A 9,747-nucleotide genomic window follows, 5' to 3' on the forward strand; every position below is an offset into this window, starting at 1 on the left:
GAAGAATGCAGGGAATCATAGCGGCTATGTTGTTTGAAGCCACCATAATGTGAGTTTATTTTACTGCAGGGTGATTTTGCTTGTGTTCTTTGGTAGAGCAAGTGTTCAAAACAAAAGCAGCTCATGCTTGCAAAGCCTGGCATCAACGATGGATGTGGTAGTGAAGATATGATCAAGTTCTTCATGATGGTGGCTTCATGGCTTGAGAAAATGGCTTCCAACTGTGAACCTTCCCTTTGCTACATATTTTACATTAAAAAATAAAAAACCAAAACCAAACACCTGAGGCCTGAGGACTCTTGGTAATGGAGGTTATTTGTGCATTATCGGTCTGTTGGTGAGGTGCTTGGTGGGGACACTAACCTCTGCACTGACGCCATCATGCAACACCTTGGTTGGAGGCAAAGAGTGGCTTCCCAGATTTATGCAATGGTGTGAGCTTCACACAGCTCACACATCTGAGCTGCGGGACCTATTAAAAATAATTAAGAGCAGACATCTGCAAAACACTGATTACTGAGGCATCCATAGCCTCAGCAACATTCTATATGGATAACCAAGGCTTAGTTAAAAAAAAAAAAAAGAGTATTTTCCATTTTGTTTCAAAGAAGCTCATTGACCATGCATATAAAACACAAATATTAAAATGGGGAGAACTCATTCGGAAGTTTTTTCTTAGAAATTTCAGAAGCAGAATGATTTCTCCAGAAAAGAGACTTTGGCAAGATCACAGAAGGCATTGCACAGTAGGCCCGCAAAATTTTATGCAAGCATTCATCTTGTAAACGTTCCAGAGAATCTGCATTATGATGGAGAGCTGTGCCAATTTCTGAGAATACAAATGTGAATGAGACATTTTCTCCAGTCTTGTGGGATTTAGAAACAACACATCAGTGGAAATAGAGTGGAACTCTAGGGGAAGCATTTACATTGTTGGTCCAAAGCAAATTTACAGTCTAACGTTTAGAGTTAAATTTGATGCCATGCTTGGCTTTTAATAAATGACCAAAAAATACTGAAAATATCCTAAATTCCTGCTCATTTTAAAACTCCATTCTTTAATGTCTGGGTAGATGTGTGATAATTGGTTTACTGTAACTTCAAAGCAATCTGAGACCTAGATCTCCATCCCACCTCCCTCCCTGAATGGTGGTAGTGCTGCTGATGGACCAAATATGATATGAAGAAATAGAATACAGCTTGATCTTACTGTGGAGAATAAACATATTCTAGTAATTTTAAGTGGATGCTAAATACACAAAGCTAATTATTTTCCTGAACTGGTGTCCTTCAGAAATTAAATTGTAGTCTATTTCCTGCCCACTCACAGTTGTGTCAAGAATTCCCCAAGCAATGCAATCTAAGAACAACAACCATGGTAGAGAGTACTACTGCCATGCTGATCCTTGAATATTTTTTGGGGGGACTTGAATTATGTTGCTAATTATTTCAAGTGTCCACTTTCCTTTGCTGGCATTAGCCTGCAGAATGTATGGTTATTTCCTCTAACATATCAGCAGGTGTTTTTGAGAGCAGGAAACACTCCTCTGTGGAAGACAGAGATGAAATGTTTATACTATGTGAAGGGATAGTCATGCAGCATTTATCAGAACAAGGAGCTGCCTGAGCTGGGATTCCTTCTGTTCAGGTTTATTTCCTGGAGTGGTGATTGAGGTGAGACCCCAGCCAGACTCATTAAAGTTAGTCTTTTGATCTCTGCATGGGAACAATTAGAGTGCTTCTCCAAATATAATAGCTATCAAGAAAAAGGACAGTTCTTTGAAAGTTTAGAGGAAAGCAAACTTTACCCAGACTTCCACCTCAGAGAGAGGCCTCAGTCTATTCCCCTCTGGGAACATAGACTCCCCCTCTGCCAACTTCCACTGGCAGAGCACAGCCCCAGCCACTGTCTCAGGGGTCATAGAAGCTCTAGTTTGTCTCTGCACCACGGTGCTACTAAAACTGTAAGCCACATTTGTCCAGTGAAACTGCTTTTTATGAAGCCAGAATTACCCTGATCCCCAAACCAGGGAAAGACCCCAACAAAGAAGAGAATTTCCGACCAATATCCCTGATGATTATAGATGCCAAGATTCTTAACAAGATCTCAATTTATAGGATCTGACAGTACATTGAGAGGTGGATGCACCATGAACAGGTGGGATTTATTCCTGGGATGCAGGGGCGGTTTGACATTTGCAAATCAATCATTGTGATAGAACAAATCAATAAGAGAAGAGAGGAAAACCACCTGGTCCTCTCAATTGATGCAGAAATATCATTTGAACAAAATCCAGCATCCATTTCTGGTTAAAGCCATTCAAAGTATAGGGATAGAGGATACATTCCTAAACTTCATCAAATCTATCTATGAAAACCCACAGCAAATATCATTATCAATGGGGAAAAGTTGACAGCCTTCCCTTTGAGATCAGGGACATGAAAGGATGCCCACTCTTACCACTACTGTTCAACATAGTATTAGATGTCTTTGCAACAGCTATCAGACAACAAAGAGAAATAAAATGTATTCGAATTGGCAAAGAATAAGTCAAACTCTCTCTTTTGGTAGATGACATGATCCTTTATATGGAAAGCTGATACTATTAGAACTCATACAGCAAATCAGCAATGTGCAGAATACAAAACCAATGTACAGGGGTGCCTGGGTGTCTCATTGGATTAAAGCCTCTACCTTCATCTCAGGTCATCATCCCAGGGTCCTGGGATCGAGTCCCACAATTGTAATGAAGATCCCATGAAATTATGTCAGTGAAAATACTTGAAAACATAATGAGGATGAAAACATAGTGGAAAACATAATGAGAGTGAATTTATTCATATACTTAAATTAATGTACATCTTATCCTAAAAGTAACACATGTATGATCACAGAGTCAACCCCAAGGTTTCAGTTCTACCACTAACAGAGAGCAAAGCATAAATTTAATATAACCACTGGGCTATGTGCGCTGTTAAGTTTTGATTTTTCTGGTGACCAGAGAAAAATAAAATCGAGGGTTAAAGTTCCCCAGTCAGCATTATGGTAAGGGGTAAGGAAGAAGTTCTTGTTTATGATGTATTTCACTTGACACTTATTTCTCTAATGAGTATAATTCAAGGTCTTCTCATACTACAAAGCTAATGAGGGCATTTCTGTTCATGCAATTCTACAGTGAACATCTAGTGCTGGTTCTTGGGAGCTTTTTTTTCTTTTAGTGTTTGAGAAAAGCTTGTTCATATGTATGTACACTATACATGAAAGCCCAGAACAGTGAGTGATTCTAAAGATAAATAAAACTCACCTTTTCCATGATTTTGAACAGTCTTTGTTGAGAAAGAGCACCTAGACACATATACAAATTTTATTATGCAAACTGTTCCCTTAATGTCTGTATGTCAATCGATGCATGATGTTGAAAGATTTGTATTTATCTTTTTTTTACAGTTTTGATTTTCATTCCAGTTAGCTAACTTGAGATTATATTATTTTCAGGTGCACAATATGACTAATGTCACTGTGTTGAAAAGAAGGAGACATTAAAAGCACTTTAAATTTAGCTCTTTAGGCTATTTTAAGAGGTAACATAATTATGCTATTTTCCTTCTTGGGATTTAAACCCTTGCTTAGACCACCAACCCACTTCCAGAACACACCTGGTGCCAGTCCCTATGCAGAAATTCTCTTACCGCCAGTCTCCCACTGATTATTTCCAGGGCACGAGAGTAATGTCAGAACAGCCAGGCAGCACCTGGGCAGCAGTAGGATGGTACTGAGGGCCTGCATGTGGTACTTGACAGTGGAGGGGTGGGAAGCAACAGTGGGGAGGGGAGGCAGAAACCGGAGGGGTGCAGTGAGGCAGCAGGGGCAATGGGGGGAGCAGCAGGGAAGCAATGTCACTGGGTCACAGTCACGGCAGCTTTGGGGAGGTGCAGTGGGGTGGCAGTGGCATTGGCAGGGCACAGTGGGTCAGCAGCAGAATGGGGGGTGTGAAGCAGGACAGTACTGGAGTGGGGGTTAATGGTGGGGGGTGGGCAGGACCAGCAGGGTGGTGGTCTCATGGTAGTGGGGCAAGGCAGCAGCAGCAGCAGGGCAACCAAGGAAGGGGCAGTTGCCTTGTAATCACTGGCAGCAGCACCAGGCCAGCGGGCGGTGGGGCGGAGTCAGGGTGGCAAGAAGGGGTGACGTGGAGAGTAGTTGGGGAGGGCTGCAGTGGCAATCGGGGGATGTGCAGTGGGACAGCAAGACCCTGTGGCGTGGTAGCTGTGGGGGACAGGGCGTGGCAGGGGGAATCAAGGGCAACTCAGTGGGGCATGGGGCCATCACGGCATGGAGTAGTAAGTGGGGCCATGGGGATGCCCTAGCGGGAAGAGGTGGCAGCCAGATGATGACCCTATGGTAGGGGGGCGGGACCCATGGGGGAGGGAGCAGGGGTCACCAGAGGCAGGTGTGGGGACAGCCAAGTGGTCGTGGCACAGGGAGCGGTGGAGGGCCCATGATGTGGGAGCTGTATGACAGCCAAGTGGGGAAGCCCTGCAGTGACTGTTGGGGGTGGGTCGAATCTAGGCAGCAGCAACTGAGAGTGGGGGTGGGGCCAGCCTGGAGGTAGCAGCTCTGCTGCAATAGCAGCCGGGCGGGCGTGGTGGGCGGGCCCAGAGTGCACGCCTTGGAGGCGGGACCGCAGCGGTTAGGAGGGCGTTGTGGGCGGGCCCATCATGCATGTCATTGGGGCGGGGCAGCAGCAGTTAGGCGGGCATAGTGGGCGCGCCCACAGCGCACATCAAAGGGGCTGGGCTGCAACGGTTATTAGGGCATGGTGGGCGGGCCCACCGTGCACATCATGGGGGAGGGGCAGCAACAGTTAGGTGAGCGTGGTGGGCGGGCCCAATGTGCACGTCATGGGGGCGGGGCAGCAGCAGTTAGGAGGGCGTGGTGGGCAGGTTCAGATTGCACGTCAAGGGGGCAGGCAGCAATAGTTAGGCGAGCGTGGTGGGCGGGCCCATCCTGCACGTCAAGGGGGCGGGGCACCGAATCTCGGCAGAGACCAGAGACACAGGGCAGCCGCAGAGCCGCGGCAGCTGAGGTAAGGCGGGCAGTGTGAGAGGTACAGCATGGTGGCAGGGGTGCATGTGGTGGTAGCAATGTGAGCTGCGTGGGGAGAGGGGCAGATATTCAGGGTGGAAGTAACATGGTAAATCACCTGGCAGCGGGGAGGCAACGGAGCAGAGGGAGGGGGAAGCCGTTAGGCAGTCTTGGCGTGTGGGGGGAGGCAGGACCACATGGGAGTCAGTGGGACGTCAAGGTCATGGCACGGTGGGTGGGGTTGCATGGGCCTGAGGAATTGGCCGCCAGGAGACTACACTGAGGAAGGGGTTTGGGATCACAGGGGAGGGAGCAGGAGTTATCAGAGGCAGAGATGGGGGCAGGCAGTATTGGCACTGGGAGGAGTGGGAGCTGTATGGCACCTGTGGAGGATGGGTGGAATCTAGGGGGCCGCAGAGGGTGTGAGAAGGTGGGAGCAGCGCCAGGCAGCAGTGCAGCAGCAGTTAGAATGGCGTGGTGGGCGGGCCCATGGTACACGTCAAGGGGGGACGAGCAACAGCAGCAGGAAGGGTGTGGTGGGCGGGCCCATTCTGCACATCAAGGGGGCGGGGTGGCAACAGTTAGGCAGGCGTGATGGGCGGGCGCATTGTGCATGTCAAGGGGGTGGGGCAGCAGCGGCGGGGTGGGCATGGTGGGTGGGTCATTGTGAAGGTCAAGGGGGCAGGTCAGCAACAGTTAGGAGGTTGTTGGTGGGCGGGCCTGTCGTGCACGTCAAGGGGGCAGGGAATCAAAGTTAGGAGGACGTGGTGGGTGGGCCTATCATGCAGGTCAAGGGGGCGGGTCAGGAACAGTTAGGAGCCCGTGGTGGGTGGCCCATCATGCTCGTCAATGGGTTGGGGTAGCAGTAGATAGGAGAGCAGGGTGTGCGGGTCCATCATACATATAAAGGGGACGGGCAGCATCAGTCGGGCAGGTGTGGTGGGCAGGCCCATAGTGCACGTAAAGACAGCGGGATACATCAGTGGGGCAGGCATGGGGGGCGGTCCATTTGTGCACATCAAGGGGGCAGGGTAGCAGCAGTGGGGCAGGCGTAGGGGGCGGGCCATTTGTGCACGTCAAGGGGGCGGGGCACCAAAGCACAGTAGAAGCTGGGACACAGGGCAACAGTGGAGCCGCAGGAGCAGTAGTAAAGAGGGTTCTGTGGGGGGGTATAGCAGGGTGGTAAGGGTACATGTGAGGGTCATCAAGATGGTGGCAGTGTGAGAGGGGCAGGGGTGGGTGTGCGAAGCAGTAATGTGCGTGGCCGTGGCGAGGCAACAGAGCAGGGGGAGGGGGAAACAGTTACTCGGTCGTGGCGGGTGGAGGGGAGGGACCAGCCTGGCATCAGCGGGGCGTCAGTGTCATGGTGTGGCGGGCAAGTCTGCTAAGCTCCATGAGGGCGAGGAGGTGGCAGAGAGGTTAGAACACTCAGAGGGCGGGGCCGGCGGGGGAGGGAGTGAGGGTGTCACCAGGCAGCACTGGAAAAGGGAAGGGAAGCTTCTTGAGGTAAGGGGAAGCTGTGTGACAGCCGAGTGGGGCAGCCGTGTGGCATCTGTGGGGGAATGGAATATAGGCGGCAGGGCAGTGTAGGGAGGGTGGGACCAGTCCTGAGGCAGCAACACAGTGACAGCTTGGCTGGCTTACTGGGCCTGCTCATAGTGCATGCCAACAAGGTGGGACAGCGAAGCACAGCAGAGGCTGTGGGCACAGGACAGAGGTCGCGCAGCAGTAAGGGGGCCAGAGAGGGCACTGCAGTGTGGCAGGGGTGCATTTTTTGGGGTCAGAAAGCTGGTAGCAGTGTGGGGTGTGGTGGACATACTGGGCAACCACATGCTTGGCAGACAGGAGGCATTGGAGTGGGGGGAGGGGAGTAGCTAGGCAGTACTGTCGCTTGGGCCTGGGCAGGACTAGCTGGGTATAAGGGGGACACCAATATCATGGTGTGGTGGTTCAGGCAGCGAGCAAGGCCTGGCTTTGCTGGGCTTGGTGCATGTCTATAGCGTGGCACCACTGATAGCAGAAGCAGCAGGGACCCAGGATAGCAGCGGAGAGGAAATGGTGGTTGTAAGTGGGGGCACTGTGAACATCGGTCCAGCGTGGTGGGAGCAGCTCATGTTGTGAGGGCAGCTTGGTGGTACCAGTGCGGGGAAGGTGGAGTAGGACTCGTGGGAAGGCAGCAGCGTGGCAACAGGGGTAGGAAATCAGAAAGGCTCCGGAGTGGGGGGCAGGGTTTGCACTAGGTAGTAGCTGCAGGGAGGGGTGGCTGGAACAACACAGGGGCAGCGTGGCAGGTGGGGCAGGCATGCAAGTCAACAGGGAAGGGCTGCATAGGGCTGGACTATGAAGACCAGCAGCAACGGGACACAGGACAGCAGCAGGATATAGGGCAAGAGTGGGACACAGGGCAGCAGCAGATCAGAAGCAGAGTGGCGGTAAGTGGGCAATGACAGTCAGGGCAGGGAATAGGTAGTGGGGGTGTGGGGCACCCGGCAGGGTAGAGGTGCAGGGAGAGCAAGAGGGATGGTAGCAGCAATATGGTGGGGCAGCAGGACAGTAATGAGCATGCTGGTGGGCGGAGTGGGACAGCACAGCTGCACGGGTGCATGTGGGGTCACAGGCGGGTGGTGGCATGGGGAGAAGGGGGGATGGAAACAACTGGGAGGCAGTGGCACAGCAACTGCTCAGGAAGGGCATGAAGGGCGGTGTAGGGCCTTAATGCATGTCAGTGGGGACTGGACAGTGAAGGTCAGCAGTGGCCTGGGGCACAGGGCAGAAGCTTAGCTACAGCAGCAGTGGTAATGTGGACAGAATGAGGGGTGTGCTGCGGATGGCAGGGTCATGAGGCGGTGGCACCCAGGAAGTAGTAGCATTGGGAGAAAGCTGGGACGAGTGGGGCGGCAGCAGCAGGTCAACGGGGAGGGAATCTAGAGGCACTGGAGTAGCATGTTGGGGGTGTTTGGTGGGACCAGCTGGGCAAGAGCATCAGGTTAATATCTGTGTGGGCAGGGCAGGGGCCCTGCACAGCTGCGGGAGCAAGGGGACAGTGTGCAGTGAGGAAATGGCAGTGGGGGGCAGTGAGACAGCAGTGACTTGAGAAAGGCAGTGACGTGGAAGCGAAGCGGGAAGGGATTGGCCCTGATGTGGTTGGGAGTGACCAGCGGGGCAGCAGCTGCCTTGCAATGGCATAGCATGGCTTGGGGGCAGGGCGGGATGGTGGAGATGGGAAGAAGCATCACGGTGACCATGGTAGCAGTGGTAGTGCTTGGAAACGCAGGCACCAGGCCAGTGGAAGCACTGGAGAGTGGCACAGCAGGGTGGCAGAGTCCTGGAGGTGCACAAGGGAGTGGTAGGGGCACTGGGGGTGACAGAGCAGGGCATCAATTGCAAGCACAGGGCGGCAGGGCAGCTATAGCGAGGGTTAGCTGTTGTGGGACAAAGGGGCACTGCTGTGGAGTAGCAGGGTGGAGGGTGGCAGTGCTGGTTGCAGCGGCCTGCCAGCAATGGGATGTGGAAGGGACAGAGGCAGGTCTGTGGGGCGCAGCAGGGTGGCAGTGGGGGGATGGCACAGTGGGGTGGCCGTGGTATGGGGTTTGGGCACTAACCAGGCAGCAGAAACACAGATGGGGGTGTGGTGATTTGATAGCATCGCTATCAAATGCTTTTTCTACATATGTTGAGATGGTCCTATGATGCTGATCCTTCATTTTGTGAATGCGGAACATTAGTTTGATTTATGCGATAATTTTTATGTCTATGTTCGCGACAGATATTAGTCTGACATTTTCTTGGGGCACATTGGGGGGTTTCGATAAGGGACATGTTGGCTTCATAAAATGAGGTGGGGATTTCAAAATGTGGATGAAATGGTCCATCACTATGCCTGCCAGGCTTAGTTACAATAGATGCTAATAAACCAAGTGTGCTTGCGGCAGCCTTCTTGCATCTATGAAATGATCCCAAATCCGTTGAACTGAAATCCATCAGCCGCGTGGACTGGCACCTGCTGCCACCACCGCGAGGCATTTCTTTGCCTCACAGTGGGTCCTGTGAAGCTCTGATTCTATTTAGTTTGCAATCAGGTTTGGAGGCTGGCAGTGTTTTCTTATTGGGAAAATCCTATCAGAACTATACCCCAAATTGTCCCAGAATCCTGTAGAAGCTAGTTGCTGGAGGGCTGGCCCTTTGGGTCAGTAGCATAGTCTCTGGTTAGAGTGAAGCAACTTTAATCTCGAAGGTATAGGTTACATTCATATTGGGTGGTGATTAGTTGTTGGTTTTCTTTCTTTCTTTCTTTTCTTTTCTTTTCTTTTTTTTTTTTTTTTTTTTTTTTTTTTTTTTTGAGTTCCAGGGTCCATGAGAGGCATGTCTTAGAAAGGAAAGACCAGAGGCTCATTTCAGCCAAATAGAGTTGTGAAAAGAGAAAGAAAGACTAACAGAGTCACTCAGGTAGAGTAGAAAAGACATTGAGAAGGTAGAGTATGTGCACATCTCCTATGGGAGTTCTGTGTCATTGAAGTTATGGGGTAGATTAATGAGAACGCATGTCAAATGTGAAAAAAGATTCAAGGAGAAGTAAGCAACCCTAGGACGTTCATGCAAAATTCAGTTGAAATAGGGTTTCTGCAGATCTTCTGTTCGGGTTCTCAGAGCAGCAGGAACTTTAC

Source organism: Mustela lutreola, chromosome 18 (genome assembly GCF_030435805.1).
Source record: "Mustela lutreola isolate mMusLut2 chromosome 18, mMusLut2.pri, whole genome shotgun sequence".
Lineage (NCBI taxonomy): Eukaryota > Metazoa > Chordata > Mammalia > Carnivora > Mustelidae > Mustela > Mustela lutreola.